At 43.8% G+C, this 21,197-nt stretch overlaps 1 protein-coding gene across 8 annotated transcripts in view; it reads left to right on the top strand.

Annotated features, from left to right (window-relative positions):
• Positions 1–21,197, top strand: part of CYRIB (CYFIP related Rac1 interactor B) — an 83,520-nt gene that overhangs the window by 51,956 nt on the left and 10,367 nt on the right. For 3 of the 8 annotated variants that reach the window (XM_054985777.1, XM_054985774.1, XM_054985776.1), the window contains 2 exons: positions 5,903–5,973; positions 10,938–10,971. The gene's annotated coding sequence lies outside the window, so the exon portion shown is untranslated. Of the gene's footprint in view, positions 1–5,902; positions 5,974–10,937; positions 10,972–12,176; positions 12,365–21,197 lie in introns of those variants that run through there. The other 5 variants (XM_054985782.1, XM_054985773.1, XM_054985780.1 and 2 more) reach the window with 3 other exon arrangements.

The following is a 21,197-nucleotide window of genomic DNA, read 5'->3' as shown; positions in this document are numbered from 1 at the left end:
GTATACGTTGGAGGGTTTGGGGGCAGAGAGGTGGGTTGCCAGACCAGCCGGAATGTGTGGGTTTCTGAAGCTCAGAGTAGTCTACTCCAGTCAGCCTCTGATCCAGGCAGTTTACGGATGTGAAATGTTCACTGTGGATTTTGACTCCTTCCACTTCTGGCCTCAGGTTAATTTCAGCAATAAACCTGCATCATGTGTCTTCCGACCATTCCTGTCTTTGCAGAGGGCTCATGTCAACTTGCTGTTTGGGGAAGTTCCCTTCTGCCTTGATTTTGAATTCATTCAGTGTGCCATCCAGAGGGGTAACCATTACTTCTAGAGTAGGGCTGCCAGTGACAAAAGAAACCAGGAAAATACTGGGTATGAACCAAGCAGTCGTTTGAAAAAACAATTTCCTTCAAGTTTTATGAACAAATTGGTAATTGAACCAGACATTCTCTCTCTTTCTCTCTCTCTCTCTCTCTCTCTCTCTCTCTCTTTTTTACTCAATTACTTCTGGTTTCTCCCACATGCTGCCATGTGCTGATGTTAGACTGCAGTGTGGGAGGGTTTTGTTATGACAAGATTACAGTAGCCCAGCCAACACTGTACCGTTTTCACTCTACGCAGGGGCCATATTTGGGCAGATCCTTTCTCTGCATTGGGACTGAGGCTTGTTCTCTGGTACTGTCCTGCCCTGTGAAAAGTTGCCCAGCTGGTTCTAGAGAAAGCCATATTTAACAGCAAAGGGTGATTTCCTCTATGGAATCAGTTTGTTGGCAGAAGACTACAGAAGCTGTCAGCTTATACAGAGCTCTTCATGATGCAGAACAGAAAGTCAACAAGCATCAGATCTGAAACTGTTCAGCGTTTCTAGCTGGAGCCACTAAACGGCTGTTCTGTGGTTTGCTGGGATGGTGGGTAATGGAAGGAAATAGTTGTTCAGTTCTTGCTCACTTTTCAACTCCAGACATCTAAACTAATTCCAGTCTTCATATTTGTATGAAAAATCGGAGTTGGGTATCCACCCCCTCGGTTGCATAATACATTTGTAGAAAGGAACAGAGGGGGATTCTTTTCCCCAGTTGTGGCTGTGGAATAACCACAAGTAGTGCAGTTGTGTCTTAGTCCTGGCCTTTGGACAGGAGACCAATTTACTCTGAAGGGCCTTGAGCTCAAATAATGAAGGCCTTTTTTGAACAGCTTATGATTGGGAAAGCTTTTGCGGCTGTTTGAATGTATTTGGATCTTACATTAAGATAACTGGCTTTATTGTTCAGAAGCCACTCTGAACTCACAGGCAAGGAATAAATATTCTAAATAAATTTGGCTGATCCTAGTTGTTATCGACTGTGAGTGTTCCTGAGCAAAGGCAAGTTGAATTCAGTACTTTGGAACAGATTTCAGCATTCTGACTGTGAGGTGGTATATGATATGAATGATTTACATAGATAACAGTAAAGATCCATCACCTTTTCCTTAAATTTGGTTTCCAAGCTTAAGATACAGGTAAAGGACAAATTTATTTATTGATTTGAAATGTTTATATCCCACTCCCCTGAGAAGTATATACCATGAGAACCATCCAGACCAAGAACAATCCTACTATGTAAAAGGCAAGCCGTATTGGTGACGACTCACTTTTTATCCCCATGCAAGTGCACTCTGGCCTGAGCGAGGATAGTCGTTGCCAATATGGCTTGCTTAGGAGGGGGTGGGGAGGGCCAGCACACCCCTCTCAAGGGTCTGCAGCGGCTGCAGGAAGACCTGGTGCAGCCCAGCGTTATCGTCCAGCTCACTGGCAGGGAGAGCCACGCTCCTGCACTGGCATTCTCCATTGCTGCAGCAGCCTCCTTGGGGTCTCTGGAGGGTTGTGCTGCTGCAGCCACCAAGGCACCAGGGAAGCCCGCCACACCAGCTCAGCCCTCAGCACACCTCGAGCAAGCCAGGGTGAGTCCAGAGTGCAGAAATGCTGCCCGGGTGGTGCAGCTTGCCCGGGAGTGCTCCTGTGCTCCGCAGTGGCCCCATTTTGGCTAGTTTGAGGCTGAAATCAGCCCACTGTGGAGCTCAGGAATGCTGATGGGGCAGCGCATGACCCTCACAAGGCCCCGCTAGAGCCTGTTGTATTGTTAAACGCAATGGACTTTACAGCTAGTTGACAATAACCTCCCTTATAAGCCAGGGAAAGGGAAGCGCTCAATCACTCACTGGGACAAAGGGAAATGTGGTCCAGCCTGGCCAAAAAGTGAATTATCAATACATGTAATGAATAAAGCTCATTAACTTTTTGTAAGATCCCAAGGTACGGAGGTCACGCACCAGGGTCGACTTCTGGGTGAAGTGCCTTCTCTTGGCCTCAGACAGAGAGAGGAAGAGGTGAAGCACCGCCCTCTTCCATCTTCTCCTCATTCTGTTCCCTTCTGAGCTGGGAGCCAGAACTGATCTGTCCCCACTGGCCTCCTCCCTCAAGCCTTTTAGAGGCCCTAGCCAGCCTGGGGCATACTCAGTGGCCTACTCAGAAGCCCTGTGGAGGGCAGGCATGGTCAGAGCTGTGCAGGGACCAGTGGTGCCTTCTGAGCCATCTCTTCGCTGCCCTGAGGGTGGAGATTCTCAATAACTGATTGTCAGGACGCTGGCTGTCAAAGGGCCAGCTATCAGTGACTGCCTGACTTTTCAGGGGTCAGCCACCATCGATCAGCTGGCTCATGTGCAGACCTTTTCATGACCCATCTGTGGTCCCAAGAAGGAGGTAGGTCTGGTGTTCTCCCTGCCACCCCCTCATAGTTTCTGAGTCCTCCACTGATACAGGTAGGGTGTTTCAAACATCTCATGGCCTAGCCTTTATGAAACTGACAAAGCTATGTCTGGGCTGCCTTGGTTCTGGGTGCAAGTAAGGTTTTTCGTGATTGAATGGCCCTCCATTTAAAAATCCCTGCATGCAGAAAACTAGCACAATGAGGAACAGAATAGGCTAGAATTCTTCTTGCAGTCTTGAATAGTAGAGTCCACTCCAACCATAGATTTGTCATTGAGAATTAGGTCTTAAAAATTGAAACTAGGACTCAGTATATATGTCACTAATGCTACATGACAGCTGTGGCTTCCTTATGAGTAGCATTCCTCTCTAGTAGCAGTTGAATTATACAGTTGCAAAGGTATTACCCATATCTGTTCACCTTTAAACTCTGCTGATGCTGGCTTGGGTAGTATCCATTTGAAGCAGCCTGGTTTACCTCCAGCTGCACTCCTGCTAATGAGTCTGTCTACATGAGAGAGATCTCTCCTGAGAGGGTTTGTTAATTTCATCATTGCCTCCAGGAAGGCTCTGTCAATTTCACTCCTCCAGTCTAAAACTTTGGGATTGCAACCAGAGAGCAGTGGGGAATGGAAAGGGGCTGGAGCTGCCTTCCGGAGCCTGGCTTGGACTTGGAGAGGTTATAATGGACTGAAGTTTCCCTTCTGGTATTTCACAGCCCCTTCCCACAGCTCCAGTGTGTAGCAAAGCTTTTGCCCTGCCACTGGCTCTGTCTTTTTAAACTACCCTGCTAGGCTACCATTACATCCCCTGACACGTGTTCTTCACACGTCAGATGTCTGGTGTAGAGAGACTCGATGTACGAATCAGGTTTAAGATAGTAGGGCTGCTGGTTTCTGTTGTCGATTCTCTACAATCCTGGTGACTGCACTTTTTCATCTGAGTCCTAGAGAAAAGACTGTACTTCTGCTCTGTACATATATTCATCAGTTGTTAGGTCTTAAATCTGTGCTTGTTTGTGTGAATGTGATTATATAATTCTGAGATTCTCTTGAAAAGTTGTCTCCTGTTGCTATCACGGCGTTACAAGTTGCACTTTGTCCCATCTGCTTTGCTTTTGGAATTAGAAAGTTCAAAGTAAGTGCGGAATAGTTTTGTTTCTGTCACTAAGTCCCTAATTCTCATTGGATTATTAGCACAGTATGAATAGTTCTCAAATCCTTTTTTTTTAAAACAGGAAGACAAATGGAGAAATTGAGATACCACATTGCATGCAAGGGCAGTGTAACATAACCAGCTGTGTGCTTATAAAGGAAACAATTGTTAAACACATCTGTAGGGGTTACTTAAGAAGGTGTGTTCATTTGGCATTTAAGGAGGATCTTTTTCAGTGAAGTCATATGATGCTATCCCAGTTCCTCTCTGTGTGTCTTTGAAGAGGGAAGTGTCTGTTCTGTGGTGGGAAGGGCTGGGTCACACCCTGTTCTACCAACGTTCATGTGAGTTCAGGAGCAGGGTACGTGTGGTTTGAGAAGAGGTGCCTTCCTGTCCCCATTTTAACACAGCAAGAGAAAGAAGTTAAAGCATCGTTAGGAAGTCATCAACTGAAATAACGGTTCATGGTGAACGTGGCTTCATTGCTTGTTGTGGGGCTGGCTGCTGTTAGTGGCACTTAAGCACAAACATACTTCTTAAAAAGAGCTTTTAAATACCCTCCCCTCCCCAATCATCCTACATTGGAGGGTCCCATGGAAGCAGTGCTGCATGAATGTACGGAACTGCGTGTCTTTTGGGGATGCAGCTGTTGGTTCTTGTTGCTCATAGACTATTTATTCCTGGTAATCTCCGTATTCTGCTGCTCTTGTATTAGATATGCCTGTGCCATTGTTGGAGACCACTTTTGTTTCCAGATTGGGGGAAAGAGGTGAATATGGGCACACAAAATGACCTCTTTTGGGGGGCCATATTTGGTAGCAAGCTCTCTTAATAAGAGAGACAAGATTATTGTGCATGTGTCCTTAGGCCTGGCCAAAGCATGGTATACAAAATCTAGGAAGAATATTGAAGTGGTAGAGACTCTGTGTCTCTCTCTTATTTACAACTGAACCTGTGTGGAACCTTTCCGTGCAATTTATGGTTTGATAAAGCCTCCAGAACCCACATAAAGGTGCATCAAAGGCCAGGTTAGCTCACTGAGTGTGCCATTTGGCCATCTCAGTGCATACTGGGTAGTGGGAGTGGGTGGTGGGTGGGAGAACAGCTCAGCTCTCTGCAGAAATCAAATGGTGAGTTAGTTCTCCTTTCATCCTTCTCAATCTTAAGCTTTCTTCTCCACACACACACCTTGTTACACTGTCTTAGAACGATCCAGCCTTCATTAACCCTCGCTGTCTGAAACTGGAGAGAAGCATAACATATGATCTAATGTCTGCCATATTTTTATCCTGCCCTTACTCCGAGGGGCATGTAGTTAAAAATCTGGGATTTTTTTAGATGGGCTTATTTGAGCTTGCACCTTGTGCAGAACAATGTATTTCGGGTCCATCAAATGCAAGACTCATTCCCACACCCATCCCGGGCATGCACTGTGCTTAGCCACAGATTCCTGTTACCTGTGCGATGAAAATATTACCTTTATATGCTCAGATTAATTGTTTGAACCTCTTCCATTGATCACGGGTAACTACTGTAAGAAATATCCTACTATAAAACTACAGCATGAGGGGAGATGGCTGGATGCATAAATGTGGGAATATTACCCCATCTGGTAAAATACATTAACGTAGCAGAAATTGATAGTGCTGGCGCAAGCACTTCTCTGTCTTATTCAGACCTTTAGTAATCTTAATTTTATTTGAAATAGAATTGGTTCGATGCCAACTCTTTAATTTTGGAAGAGCTGAAGGCAGCATGCAAGTGATGAGCTTTTCTCCAATGCCACAGGGAAATTATACCCAGATTTGTTTTTATCTGATCATTCTAGCTTTTGGGATATCTTCAGTGTTTGATTAGGTAAGAAGCAGCAGCGTGTGCATTCGAGTTGCAATTGCTTTGAGTAGGTAAAGCTTCTCGGAATTGGTTGAACTTGTTTTTGATGTGTGACACCTAACAACATGCCTTAGGCAATATAATCTCATTTTCACCATGTTTTGTTTTTCATCTCTTCAGGTGTCACAGAAAAGCTGTTGCATTGTGAGGCATCAGCGTCTACAAAGGCTTCAAGAAGATATTGTCACTTGGTAAGTATCTGTGAAGCCTATAAATATCTTCACTTCCCCCTCCTGGTAACAGTGATTTCTCTTTTAGTTGATCAAACCCACAGGTTAAACATACTACATTAACTGTATACGTTCAGTGTAACACTGCACCTTATGGGTAAGGCCAGGATCCTTTTCTCCAACTCTCCCTGCCCCCCTTTGACAGAATGCAATAATTGGGGCTTTGATTTGAAGGGGAAAACAAGTGACACTATTAATCCTTTTTCCTTCCCTCGTTTTCCATTGAAAACTGCGATCCTCCTGCTGCTTTTGGCATTGCTATGAAAGCTTTGAGGGTCCCTTGTCGGGGTTAAACTAGATTGTGACAGGAAGAGGAAAGTGGGGTGAAGTGAAAACTCCTCTTCCGCTGTGTCAGTCTCCCTCATTAAACTGCAATTTCTGCACCTGCATTTTGTTAAAAACAATATCAGTAAAGTAAGTGCATACAACATATAGTTCTACTATCAAACTATCAGAGGGCAGGATAATGTAGCATAGTGGTTAAGTGGTTGGGTTCTGAATCAGCACTCTGCTGGTTTGAATCCATGACCTCAGCCTTGGGTCAGCCACTCCTCTCAGCCCCAGCTCCGCAGCTGTTTTATGGGGATAATAATAAAACTGACTTTGTATTGTCGATGTATTGTCGAAGGCTTTCACGGCCGGAGAACAATGGTTGTTGGGGGTTTTCCGGGCTGTATTGCCGTGGTCTTGGCATTGTAGTTCCTGACGTTTCGCCAGCAGCTGTGGCTGGCATCTTCAGAGGTGTAGCACCAAAAGAACTGACTTTATTTACCGCTCTGAGTGAGGCACTAATCTGTCTAGAAGAGCAGTATGTAGGTGCAGTTGCTGTTGTTGTTATTTTTATGCTTCTTTCCTTCTTCTACCCCTACCAGTAGGAATAAAGGGGTGGATCCTATCCGTGTCCTAGCACTGCCGAGCAGAGTTTGATGCTCTCCTTCTGTTTCAGAGGCTCTTCCATTGGAGGATGGTTGGCTGCACGCCAGTAATTCTTAAGGATATATCTACTCTACAGCCATCTGTTTAACTGATTTAAACCAGTAATTACTTTCCTTAAAAATTCTGAGAATTTTAGTTAGTTGACGAACCTTCTATTTGTTTTTAGGAGTTCCTCAAAGAGAGAGAGTGACTACTAAATCAGTTTAAGTCTAAAACAGATACACCCTCTATTTAGCTCACATTCTAGTTATCAGATGAATTGTCACATTCTTTTTTACCTGTGGAGAAATTGGGTGGAGTGAACAGGCTGTACAGACAGGAATTGGGCCTGTAATCTAATACGGTCATCCTATGCAGGGATGGAAGGTGCTCAGGAACAGATTAGCTCCTGTGTCTTTTCATATTAGGGGGTCAGGAGTGGCTTCTGCCTCCAATGGTGGCACTGTTTAGCCAGAAAATAAGGCTTTTGCAGCTTTTTAGTTAAAGGTTTTTTTTTTCTTTTAATTTTCTTCAAACATGATTTTAATTTTAAAAAAAACTGGTGTCATTGTGCAAACAAGAATTAAAAGTAATTTTCTACCTTTAAAACAATCACCATCCTCAGAAGTAAATAAGAAAATAATCTTAAAACCATCTTCCTTCGCTTTTTAATGGGGCAGAGCTCATTCTAAAAATTTCCAAATGTCACAAAACTCATGAGTGGAAGAACCCTCAATCCTCCCCACTTGCTTGAGAGGTCAAGAGCACCTTATTTTCTTGCATATAAAAATTATATCCCACTGTTCTTCAGTACAAAACAGCTCTGCAAGGGGACTAACTAATAATTGAAGTGCAGTTCAGATGAAAAAAAATACTTAAAACACATCCAAGTAATAGGATTCAAATAAACATCAACAACAGTTAATAACTTGCAGCAGAAAGACTCTCTATCTGCCTAAATAGCCACTTTCATTGTAAGGGCTGTGAAACATCCTAGGAGGGCATTCATCTGTAATAACTGCTGTGACAATCAGGCTGTCTGACCTCCTACACAGAACAGTTTCCAGTAGGTAAAGGATCACTGACATGGCCATTCCAGCATAGGTGCAGAGCCTATATCCTGCCTTACAGCTGGAGGAAGAGGTCTGATATCTGGAAGGGGGGGGGGGATTATGGCTCAGTGCTGAAGTCGTTGCTTTGCTTGCAGAAGGTACCGTGTTAAGTCCCAGAGATTTTCAGTTAAAGGATTTGGGGTAGTAGGAGTAGTGGGAGGGGGGCTTTCTGTCTTGAGACCCTGGAGAGCCACTGCCAGCTAGCATAGACAGTACTGAGCTAGATGGGCCAATGGTGTAACTTCATATAAGGCAACTTTATATATTCAGGAGCCAAGGGTGACTGGAAGGTGTCTCCTATCAGGGCAGAGGTACTTTCTCAAAAACTGATTCTCAAGCCAGCAAGCATATTCCCTTCCAAGGAAATGGGTGCTCTGAGGAACCCAGACCAAAACTAGATAAATGCTGCCAGGGAAAGGAAAGTGCTTATGAAGGCAAGGAAACAAATACGTGTCTGGTCTGAGTCCTCTCCCATATGAGGAAAGAGGAGGACGCATCAGCTGAAGAAATTTAACGTGTCAACCCGCAAGTACGTTTTTTCCTTCCTGTTAGGACACCCTCTCCTCCTAATGGTGAAGGCAATATGTAGATTAAAGCCAGAGCAGTCAGGAACATTCCCCAACGAAACCATAGTTGAGGAACTGGGAAGTTTATTCCTGTATGCCCAGCCCTTCAGTTAGTGGCCTTCCTTCCCCAGACTATAGTTCCCACAAACAACTAGCAAAAGAATCCCATTTCAGTTCAGAGTCTTCAGACCCACTGAGTAAAGTCATGTGTAGCAGTAAAGACGATTGCATTCAGTTTGTTAGAGAGAGGTCAAGTAGGTAAAAAGGATGTTGGGTGTAATGCCAGACGCTTGCTGGTGGTGGGGATGGGGCCAGATGGGCTGTAACTCTTTCTGTGGGACTTTGGGGAGCAGCTGTTAGTGCTGGTAAGAATTCCCAAGTTAAGTGCCTGATGTGTCCTTTTCCTAACCCCATATAACTTTCCAAGGACTCAGGTGGTCAATGCAGCGTGAGCCAAAAATACAGACCAGACAGGAAGCTGCAGGGTCTGAAATGGTCTTCAGAGGCTCCTCCGTTTCTCCACCATACAATTAGAAAACAGACGAGAGAGCTACTCTGTCTTCCTTGCCTGAGTATTTGCAAGGAGGTTCTTATGTGTCATCGGCAACTAGGCAAGAGCTGCTGTACTGGATCAGCCAAAAGGTCCATCATCCTGTTTAATCTTGTGGCCAATCTTGGGAAGGCATACTGGTAGAGGATGGGGTCAAAAGCCTCCTGCAGTGGTTCTCTTTCAGGACTGGTGTTTGGAGGGATGCTGCTTCTGAACATGAAGGCTCGATTTAATCAACACAGCCATTGATGGTCCTGTCCACCATGAATTTGCCTTCCTCTTGTGTGTCTGGTGCCCTCAAGTCATAGCTGACTTATGGCGACCCCTGGTGGGGTTTTCATGGCAAGAGACTAACAGAGGTGGTTCGCCATTCCCTGCCTCTGCAACCCTGGTCTTCGTTGGAGGTCTCCCATCCAATTACTAACCAAGATTGACACTGCTTAGCTTCTGAGATCTAATGAGATCAGGCTCTTCTGGGCTATCCAGGTCGGGGTGCCCTCCTCTTAAAGTCACCTAAAAGAGTGGCTATTCCTGCATCCCATAACAGTGAATTCTGCAAGTTAATTCCACCCTGACCTGGATAGCCCAGGTGAGCCTGATCTCATCAGATCTCAGAAGCTAAGTAGGGTCGACTTTGGTTAGTAATTGGATGGGAGACCTCCAGTGAAGACGGGGTTTGCAGAGGCAGGCAATGGCAAACCACTTCTGATAGTTTCTCGCCATGAAAACCCCACCAGGGTTGCCGTAAGTCAGCTATGACTAGAGCCCCCCCCCCCCCCCCACAATTCCACATAGTAAAGAAATGCTGTCCTGTTCAGGCCCTACCATTTTGGTCAGTCTCAACCTCAAGTGGATGGTGATGCTGTTAGTGCTGGAAGAAATGTATCATTGCCCTGACTTGCTGAACAACAGGGACAAAGCACAGGCTGAACTCTGTCTACTCAGCACCTGTCTCTCCGTGCATAAACTCTTTCTCTAATACTCTAGGCAAATATGTGGTCACCTTTGACCTCGTGATTATCCCACTGGGTATCTTCTGTTGTTTCTAGAAGGACGGAGTGGCACAGCCTTAAGCTGCCTTGTGTACTAGATAACTGTGTTTACTGCCTGATATGAACTGAAAGAATGCAGAATGCACTTCGGGTTTACTTTGCTAGACACGGAATGCTTTGGACTCCTGCTGGCAAAATTCATTTCCGCTATAGAATTTGGAGGAGGGGGTGTGTGAATAGGATTGGATAGACGATACTGTGTCTCCCCTTCATTATGACAAATAGCCAGGGAAGGTGTGGTTTCTGTTGGGCAAGGGTGTGGAGGAGTAAGGGGTTAAACCCTCCTCCCCCGTGCCGAGCAACATCTAATATTCTATCCCGAACTGCTTTTCAGAGTTAGAGAAAATACTGGGAGCTCTGATGTGGATCCTACACCTGAAATCTACATGGGCACATCCTTTGTCCATGTGGAATACTGGAAAAACTACCATATAGAAATCTGTGATTGGTAGTGCATTGAAACGGGCCAAGGAAAACAGATGCAATACAAGGAGCAGCGAATTCATATTTTCAGTATTTCTTATAATCACCAAGACTCAAAGATTTCTCTAGAGGCAAGAGGCTGGCAGAGATTCTTGTTGTCCATGTGGAATTTATTATTTCAGCGAGACCTTAAAAGTGATAGCCGGCATCTCTATATATTTTTTCATTGTGGGGAGGAAACATGAACCGTTTTGTTAAAATCTGGTTGCAGATGGTTTCATTTCTTTTATTTACTCTCTTTTTTTAGATTGGGAACAGAAACAGAGCAGCACTGGCTGTAGGTGAGAATCTGGTTTTGTTTTATGTAGAAATGTGCCTCGTACCCATAATTTGCATTTGTCTTTCTCAAGTCGTTTCTGGACACCATCGACATTTATTTCAGGAGAGGCTATCAAGGGGAATAGGACACATGCCCTAACGAAATGAATGGAGGTAGTAACACTTCAGAACTTAACGGTCACAAACTGGAATCTGTTTGCACATTCAGTATTCCACTGTCGAAGGGTCATTTGACCATGATGGTAGACAGAAATTTGCCACTGAGTCATGTCTGTTTGTATGTGACAGGGAGCACAGCCAGTCCTAGGTCCCTGGCTTGCTTACTTGTGTGGTGTGCATGGCTAAGTACATGTTTATGATGTGCAAACATTATTGTTCAAGATGTTTGTAATGATTTTAAGTAAATGCTTGTATGTGTCTTTAAATGCTTGGTGCGGTATAGATGAAGAGTGGGGGTGAAAGAGAGGGATGAGGGAGTGATATGATTGGCTGATGACAGGGTGTGGGCGGAGTGAATGCAGTTTTAGACTGAGAGTCAAGCTACAAGTGACGCCTGACACAGGTTGGACACTTGTCAGCTTCCCTCAAGTTTTGATGGGAAATGTAGGCGTCCTGGTTTTACAGCTTGGCTCTCCATTACAGCTGCAAGACCAGGATGCCTACATTTCCCATGAAAACTTGAGGGAAGCTGACAAGTGTCCAACCTGTGTCAGGCGTCACTTGTAGCTTGGCTCTGAGGGTGGAGAGAAAATATTTAGTTAGGGCAAGAGAGGCAAGCTGTGTGCAGCCTTAGCATGGTTTAAGTATTTCTGAGAAAAAATATTGATTCTGGTTTTAGCAGGCAAGCTGTGTGCAGCCTGAGCTTGTTTAGGTAGTCTGAGAGAAATATAACCTGTGTGGTAGCCTGAACTGTGTGTTTATGAAAGAACATTCAGTCAGGAGAAAGCAGGCAAACTTTGTGCGCGCCTGAGAAAAGGTCTTGTAATTGAGAGAGAAATTAATATCAAAAGCAGGCAATCTGTGTGTGAAGCCTGAGAGAAGATCTGTATGACTAGGTTTAAGTAAAGTAACTTTAAGAATTAAGAACTACTCTTTGGAAACCATCAAATTGTAGAAATAATATGAAACCTATATGCTTCTTATAAAATCAAAACTTTTTTTTTTTTAAATCCCAGAGTCATTCCTTTATCCCATTCCTATCCTCAGGGCCACATAGTACCATGAAAAGCCTGACCCTTGGGCACGTTACTAAAAGGAGAAATTTAAGTTATTCTGGAATTTAATTCCTGGTGGCAGCAATCTACCAAGAGGGGCAAGAATAAAAGGCTTAAAGACCAAACCTACCCAAGAGAAAGAAAAGGGTCGTAACAGTGTTTGTGTTGGAACGTATTACAGGTGATTTTTGAAAAAAACATAATATATGTAAGGTTGTGTTCCTCCGAAGTAATGCTCTTGCGTTCACCAAAATGTCCCTCCTCCCCCTTCCTGATGTCACTCATGGGGCTCCCAGGGGATAGGGTGCCTTTGAGAGTAGTGTGGTGGGCCATGAGGGGACCTGTGGGGGGGGGGGTAGAAGTTCCTCTTCCGCTTATAAAAAATGATCTTTGGAATCGGTTCCAGCTCTTAGAATCAGTTCAAGATGGGATGCTGAGAAACTGAACGTAACCTTTAGGGTTCAGCATGTGCTGAAGTATTCGTGTGATTGCTGTGCCACAAGACCAGCTTGCAGCTCAGTTCCCGGTTGCCACATCAGCCCCAAAGGTGGGTTTAACAGTGTCAAGGCAAACATGGAGGAGGTGTGCGCATTGTAGTCATGCTTTCCTCTTCAGCATATGTAGCTCTACAGAAGGCACATTTTTAACATGCCAATTCGATTGTTAGCTTTGACCCTTAACTGACCCTGCTCCAGTGACAGTTATTCAGAATTGGTCCCTAAGCAGCATGATATAGTATTCCTAAGCCACCCGTTCAGACGTTATCAGAGCGCTCAGAGAACTGCTTCCATCTAACCTTTGGAGGAAGCCTGGGGAGGGCTAATTGTGCCAATCCTTCCCACCTGATTGGTGCCCTCTCCCCTGGCCAGGCAGTGATTGGATGGGGGGGACGGGACCTTTGCAACTGGCGCTACTGTGCGGTCCCAGTTTCTAATCATTGCCGTGGCAACATGAGAAGAGGCTAAAGGAAAGCAGCCTCGGGCTCCTAGGTTTTTTAGCATGTGTCAAAACAGCAGCCAGTTGAATAAAGAGAGATTGCTTGTTTCTAGCATGGGAGCCTGTTTTTTAGCAATGATTCTTTTATCAAGCTTACTGTAAATAGGTCCTGCTTTTCTTAAGGCTTGCTTATGAAACCTGTATTTTTGGCAGGGGGGACGGTCTTTATTTAGGTAGCAGGCGTGGGACTCCCTCCCTTATGCTTGTTGTTGTAGTGTTTCTGCGGACTACTTGTAATGCTGACGTTCTTTTTCTCCCTCCTTTTAAAGGCATAGTCAGCAGGTGGGTTCAGTTGTTGATGAATTCGAGAGTGTTTGCTTGTGTGTTCTGATCAGGTTTTCTTTTCCACCTCTTGGCTCAGCTAAGTGTGAAGCCTGGCTCTGGTGAAAGGCGACACTCTCAATTGAGCAGAATGGATGTGGCTAGATGTGCCGGAGTGTCTCCTCTGTTGTATTAGTTTCTAGACAAATCTATGCCCTGCTTACATTTTTAACAAATAAAATAGTTTCTTCTAGATGGTACCCAGAAACTAGCCTGAGAGAGCTTTGCGACACATTTCCCTGTTGAATCATGGCTTCAGTAGTACTAGAGATACATATTACATAAGAAAGTGTTACTTGTTCCTTTTCTTTTAAAAAAAGAGATGGCCATTCCACACAATAGTGGTCTAGCTTTAATTGGTACAGTATTTAAACTTGCTGTTTTAATATATGACAGTGGCTGCAACAAACTAATTTTTTTTTGCTCTGAGCAATTGATGTTCAACTGAGTATGTGATGAAACTTAAGTACGACTGATCCTGCAAACCCTCATTTACACCTCAGTGAGCCCCCCCCCCCACACACTTGCAATCTCATTCCTCCCTTCTGAGTTATTTTTCATGTTGTGAATACTGCAGAGCAAAACAAGATGAACTTCTGACGGAACAGTCACCGCCAACATGTTGTTGCTTCTGACAACTTTTCAGAGAGGACACGCTAACAGAATTTGGCTTCACCTGCATCTGTGTTCTTTCCACCGATATAAGGTGGCATGTTAAAAATCCACCACTAGATGTCAGCAGTAGAAAAGAGACTGTGAGGTGAGGAGGGATTGTTAAATCTACTCCAAAAGAATATTTTCAGTGCCCGTGATACTCCTTTAACTATCCAAAAACAAAAGCGGTGTCCTTCTTTTCATCAAGACCAAACAAAGCGACACAGAACAATTTGCAAGATTTTGATTTTACCAACATTCTTTATTGGGCTGGATGTTAAAACAAAGGAGGGGGGTGTCAAAAAACAGACGCCCGAGGCCATGATCTTGTATATTTATGGCAGTTTGGTTCCTTCCAGTCTTAGTCATATGTATACATTAATCTCCTAAAACCTGTTTCCTCGATCTGTTGTCTCCAACTACACTGAATTCAGGAAAGGGAAATCGGTGACTATTACTCAGCCTCCAAACCAAGTTGTCTCTGCATGCGCTACTTAGGCGTGTTTCCCCCGTTTCTTATTGTTTGCAATGCGCAATATTTACAAGCATACCTACCAGTTAGCAGAGTATGTGAGCTGAGATATCCCTGGTTCAAATCTTACCTTGGCCAGGAACCCACTGGGTGGCCATAAAGGAGTCAATATTATTTATTTATTTGATTTATACCCTGCCCTCCCCACAAATGGGCTCCGAGCAGCTAACAACCTTCATAAAAAACAGTGAATCAATCAAAACCACAACATCAGTAATAATCTTTAAAAGTCATTAAAATAGTCCAGATGCAGGCTATTTAAATAAATATTTGGGAGTCTGTATATGGGCATAGCAGATGGCCGAGGGCAGCCCCAGAAAAAGTGGTGGTCTTTGATGGAAGAAGGGGGTCACATGCTGACAGTCAGCCGAAGGCCTGGCGGAACATCTCCGTTTTACAGGCTCTGCGGAATATTCTCTTTGAGGGCTGTTTGAAAGGATTATTGACTGTATAATCCTTCACAGAGTCACTCCTATCTAATCCTTTTGATTTCAGGGACCTTAGATTGGTGTAACTCTGCCTAGGATTGCACTGTAAATGTGCATGAAGCACTTCAGATATTGGGATTACACTGTATAAATCATAGCTGGCAGCCCACAGCTTGGATAGCACAAGCAACAGGAGTTTGTGACGTGAAGTGGACACGAATTACGAGTTGGATCCCACAGGTCTATTCTGCTGGCTGTGGCACTTTCTGCCGGTATGAGGAGCCTCTTGTAATGGGACAATTCCTTGGACAAGTAGAAAGTGCCACTGCTAGAAGAACAGATCCATAGGCTCCGGCAGGGGAGAGCCAGAGGACCTAGTTATGAGATAGTCAGGACCTGCGTTCTGCTGTCCCTCTCCAAGGCTGAATAAACTTGAGCCAAAGCGAGAAGCCAGTTTATTCATCACGATTATTGTGGTGAAAAGTGCTGTCAAGTTGCAGCCAGCTTATGGTGTCCCAGTTGGGTTTTCAAGGCAAAAGACGTTCAGAGGTGGTTTGCCATTGCCTGCTTTTGCGTAGCAACCATGGACATCCAAGTACTAATCAGGGCAAACCCTGATTAGCTTCTGAGATCTAATGAGATCAGGGTAGCCTGGGCCATTCAGCCCAGAGCACCAAAATTATTAGACTTTCTTTAATCACCATATGCTCATCCCAATTGGAAGTCCAAAATCACAGTTAAAAACCTCAGTCGATAAGTGTAGCGATGGTTGTTGTGGGTTTTCCGGGCTGTATTGCCGTGGTCTTGGCATTGTAGTTCCTGACGTTTCGCCAGCAGCTGTGGCTGGCATCTTCAGAGGTGTAGCACCAAAAGACAGAGATCTCTCAGTGTCACAGTGTGGAATCATCTCAACAACATCCACCGGAACATACAATTCACAAATCTGGGCCAGTGACACTGAGAGATCTCTGTCTTTTGGTGCTACACCTCTGAAGATGCCAGCCACAATGCCAAGACCACGGCAATACAGCCCGGAAAACCCACAACAACCATCGTTCTCCGGCTGTGAAAGCCTTCGACAATACAATAAGTGTAGCGTTTACCAAAAAGTCGCATTCAAACTGTTAACAAACTTTGATGTTGTATTTTCTCTTATTTCAACTTTGACAGGGCATACTTGTCCCAATAGTTGACCCCTCCTAATCATACCTGCTGCCATTTAACTATTTTGCAGGCATTAGCTCAACAGTAGAGTTCACCACCAGTGAACCAGTCAGCACCTTCCAACAATGTGAGCATAGAGCGGTTGTTCCAACACGTGCTGGAAGATGTTTCCATTCTGTTTGTTTTTCTCTTTATGGAATGAGATGCAGCGAAGAATTCAGCCTCCTGCTTTTCAAATTATTTATTTCCCCTAACATGTAAATCATCCTGACCTGCGTGGCTCAGGCTAGCCTGATCGCATCAGATCTCGGAATCTAAGCAGGGTTGGCCCTGGGATGGGAGATCACCAAAGAAGTCCAGGGTTGCTTCGCCGAGGCAAGCAAGGGCAAACCACCAACTCTGTTTGTGTTGTGCCTGGAAGACCCTGTGGGTTGCCGTAAGTCAGCTGTGACTTAACACCACATCACACACACACAAGTTGCTAAGATAGGAGGAGCATCAGTTGCTAAGCCTTGCAAATCTGCTTTGCTGGCATTGCTTTCAGAAAGCCATACGTTTTGGTATCTAAAGAAAGCGTATCATGATCCAATTGGCTGCTGAGTTTGCGTTGTCATCTGTTACCAAGGGTCTCATCTCCTGACTAATCTTATCAATGTTAAGAATCTCTTTGCCCGCAGTTCCCAGTTGTACTCCGGGAAGATAAAAATATTCAGCCTGCTAAAGAGAGAGTATCGCCAAGTCCTTTTGTTAATTCCTCTTCCTCATCCCTGCTTGATAGTTAGTCCCCGTCATTTCTACATTCAGATTGTGTTGTCTGTCGAATATTTGTGGACTGTGCTTTTCCCTTGTTGTGCAGCCTGCAGGATTGGAGTTTTGTGCTAAAAACGTTCTCGTTCCACCAGTTACACAATCAAGCAGACTTGCACACATGAACTTTGCATGCTTTAGTTAGGGAACAGTGGTAGTTCCCATGTTTTGTTTGTTTTTAAACAATACAAAACAAAAGCAAATTTAATTTTTTTTCCCTGTCGGAAAAACAGTTGTTTGCTTCATAATTATTCTGGCTGGCAATAAGGTCTGTGTACCTTGCATTTGGGCTCCACTTGAACTAGCTAGATGCATTTTTGTATATATCTGGGGGAACCACCTGCAGACACGCTGCTTTCCCCATGTTTAGGGCTCCTTTGGAACTTTGGGGGCGTTTCCTACTTTAAAAGTATTAGCTGTCCCTCCAGCTCCATAAGTCTTTGGCTGTAGTGGCCTTTTGCTGAATATTTTGCTTATTAGGAGAATAAGAGAAGATGGAGAAAGAATACGTTATTATGCCTTTTTGAAGTTCAGTTCCTTCAGTTAAGAAGGAGTAAGAAATATTTTAGAAGCATTACCTTTAGGGTTATTGTTAAAATTAACATTCTGCCTGCATGTGTCTCCTTGTTCCTCTTTGTAGTTTCCCCAAATGAAAAAGCACAATCATTTTCCACTTCACCCATTTCAGGCTGTGAGGAATTCTTTATCTGCTCTTCTTCTATAAATATTGAAATGGGGGAGGGGGGGTCGTGGCTTACTGGATCAAGTCTCTTGTTTGCTAGTTGGGAACAAAATAGCTATTAATGTACTCTTCCCCCCTCGGGAAACTATTTCTTGTAGTTGGTTTTACATTGTGTATCTCTGTTGCATTTTCTCTGGATTGAGCCCACCCCGCCCCCCAAATGTGTCAGGGCTGTTTCCAGCATGAAGGGCATGCGTGCAAATCTTGTTTTGAAAATATGTCTCGGCTTTCCGCCTGTCTGGTTTTGACATGGCTTCAGCATCAGAAGACCCCACGAGGCTATAACGGGCCAGGTCATTGTAATGAAATGTGGCGTTCCGTATGTCTTACTCTCTGAAAGTAGGTCAAGTTTGAAACCGTGTTTCTCAGCTAGCTGTTCTGTTTTCCCACAACCTGTTCCACTCAGCCCAAGAGCCCTGTTCGCTGATACTTTAGAAAATGCTGGGAGGGAATTCTGAGATGCTAAGCAAGGACAGTCTGGAATCCTTAGAACACAGAAATTCAAAACTGAAGTTGGCAAAAGGCATTTAAATTTTTTTCAGGTGCCAGAAGGGATCCCTAGTAGAGTAAGTGGGTAGGACTAGCAGTGTATCCGCACATGATTGTAGCCATTCAGCCTTCAGTTCCTGTATCAAAGAACATCTGCATGAAAGGAAGCACATAGAAATAGGCACAGGTAAATTATTAAAGTAGGTGTTTATTTTCCGCATACAGAGGGGAAAAAGCCACCCTTCTTTTTATATTACGAAAAAAAAACCTGTTCTTCAAAAATGTTTCTTAACACCTGTCTAGGGAAATGTTTTTAGTTGGTGTATGTGACATCAAAATATCTTTTACCCCTTATAGGTGAATAATTATAAAGAGAGCTATTCCATCCAATTAGAAACAGACATGCATGTTTTTATCTGTTCAGTCTCCGACTTCCCTCTGGTGCCATCAGTTTGTTTTGGTTAATTGTATAGTGGGGTTTCAGTATGTTCTCTTTATGCATTTGGCATGCTCTTTACAATTTTGTTGTCGAGTACAAAGTGCAATGTATTTATGACTTCTTTAAAAAAGCAAGCAGCAAAGACCCTCAAATGTGTAAAAAACCCAAATCCCAAATTCACATTTTAAAAAATATAACACAGTTGCTGTAGCTTTGTGAGCAGCCATCTCAACACTTTAAAATGATTCATTTATAATACAATATGCCAAGAGGTTTATTGTTAGTTGTAAGCCACTTTCCCTCTTTTATGACATCTGTACATTTAAATTCTATGAATTACAAGTTAGAATTTGTCCTTTTATTTGTAACATTAAGTGTGGATTTTCATATTTGCGTATTTTTGTTATGCTTTGCCTTAGCAATCACGTTGGTCTTCAGGACAGTTTACAGCAAGTAAATTATACGACAAAATCTGGATTTACTAAAATCCAGTCAATAAAATGCCAAGATCCATAATTCCATTCAGAATCAAATGCCGTATCAAATCACAAGGATGTTAAGTCGCTACTAAAGTCTTCCAGCAGTGTGAAAAGAAACGGGTGGAATAAAAGATGGCGGTGGGGCTCATCTTCCCCCGCTATTAAATCTACATAGATTGATTGCATTATATTTACCAAAAATCCATTAAGCTTTTAATTTTACCTCTAAAAATAGCTATCGGGCAGGAAACTGACCTAGAAAGCAAATTCCTAAATTCGCCCATTTAATCAGTTTAATTTAATGCTGTGGCCAGAATGCTGACTGGACTGGGTTGTAAGGACCATATCACGCCAATCTTGTTCCATCTACAGTGGCTCCCGATGTGCTTCTGGACCTAATTCAGGGTGCTGTTATTGACCTTTAAAGCTATATATGGGTTGGGGCAGCCTACCTGAAGGACCACCTGCTCACATATGAACCTTCCTAACCAGTCATCTTCAAAGGCCCTGCTTTGCCACCTATGGCTAGATGGGTGGCAACGCAGAAAGCCTTCTTGGTCATGGGTCCGAGCTCCTTTCAGACTTTCATGTGACGAAGGCGGGCTCTTGTTTTTCAAGGTTGTTCCCCCGCATCCCCCTTCTGTGAGGGTCTGTATCACGGAGATCTTAAAGTCTTTGGGTTTGCATGCTTCTGAGTCTTCAGTGAAGAGTGAGAAGGAAAAGCTCAACATCTGTCAGTCGTGTAGTGAGGAAGTTGTAGGGAGGACCAAAAGTATTTTTGTTCCCTTTAGGGAAGTTCACTTAGACATTGTTGGAGAATCCCTCTGGGTGAGGTAGGCCTGGTCCTCACTGAAGTAGCAAAGCTGTGTCTGAGTTTTGTCACTTCGCATGGAGATGGGGCTTCCAAGGCCAAATACAAAAGGTTTGATACACATAAGATGCCAGCGTATCAGAGAGAAGGCCGGGATGGAAAACTTTCTCCTAATTTTTAATTTTCTATGTGGAGGGGGTTTTTGCTTTGTATGATGGAGCGTTCAATCACGGGGGCCCCATCAACAGTATGCCGTGGTGTAGGCCCAGACAGAGGATTGCCACCTCAGTGAGAATTAGGCCCTTGTGGTGGAAGCTGCCGCCATATTGTATGAACAAAGAAGATACAATTTATGATTAATGGACATTCACAGACTTATCTGTTAACATCGTCTTTACACCCGTTGGGGTCTCTGGTATGGGACTCACATGTTAAGTGTATGTACATGAATGAACGACGATGGTCACTTGAATGTTAGGAGTTTCTATTTTTGTAATTAACAGATTGTAGCTTATGCTATGTTAACAATTATTTATAATATTACATATGATATATACAGGTTAGTTTTTTGACTATCAGCATTTATTGTTGTCTCCCGGGCGGGATTCCGCTCTATAGCTGCTAGTTATTTCCAGGGGAAGCCTTTTTTGTTATATTGTATGAATGAGCAGAAGTTTTTCATGTCACTCGTGTTTATCATGTGCCACAGAATCCAGCTGTTGGTGCAGAAGCTACTTCAGGGATGTGTGTCTGTGTCATTTTCTAAGTATGGTGGATACATGACGATGTTTTTACAGACCTGTGAGTTTTGGATCCATTAAAGTGGAGTAGGGAAAGACTAACTAACTTGGTTCCCAACAATAAATCTTCTGAAGTTAAATCAAGAAGGGTTCAAGAATAAACCTCTCTGCCTCAGAACAAAAATTTTGAAATACTACTTTGGTGAGCAGTGAGCACTACGGGAAACTGTTGGAGAAATGAATGCCTTATGAGCATGGTTGGAGAAGTTTACAGTGCATAGCTTTCTTGGCCGCTTTGTGAAGCAAGTTCTGTTCTATGGGAGAACCATTTTTCACTTGGGAGAGGCTGGAAATAGTACTTCAATTCCAAGGCACTTAGCACTCGTACCTGAAACTGTCCAGAGAGCTCTTG

Source organism: Eublepharis macularius, chromosome 7 (genome assembly GCF_028583425.1).
Source record: "Eublepharis macularius isolate TG4126 chromosome 7, MPM_Emac_v1.0, whole genome shotgun sequence".
NCBI lineage: Eukaryota > Metazoa > Chordata > Lepidosauria > Squamata > Eublepharidae > Eublepharis > Eublepharis macularius.
Note: the sequence above shows the minus strand (reverse complement) of the source record. Positions and strands in the feature narration are given on the sequence as shown.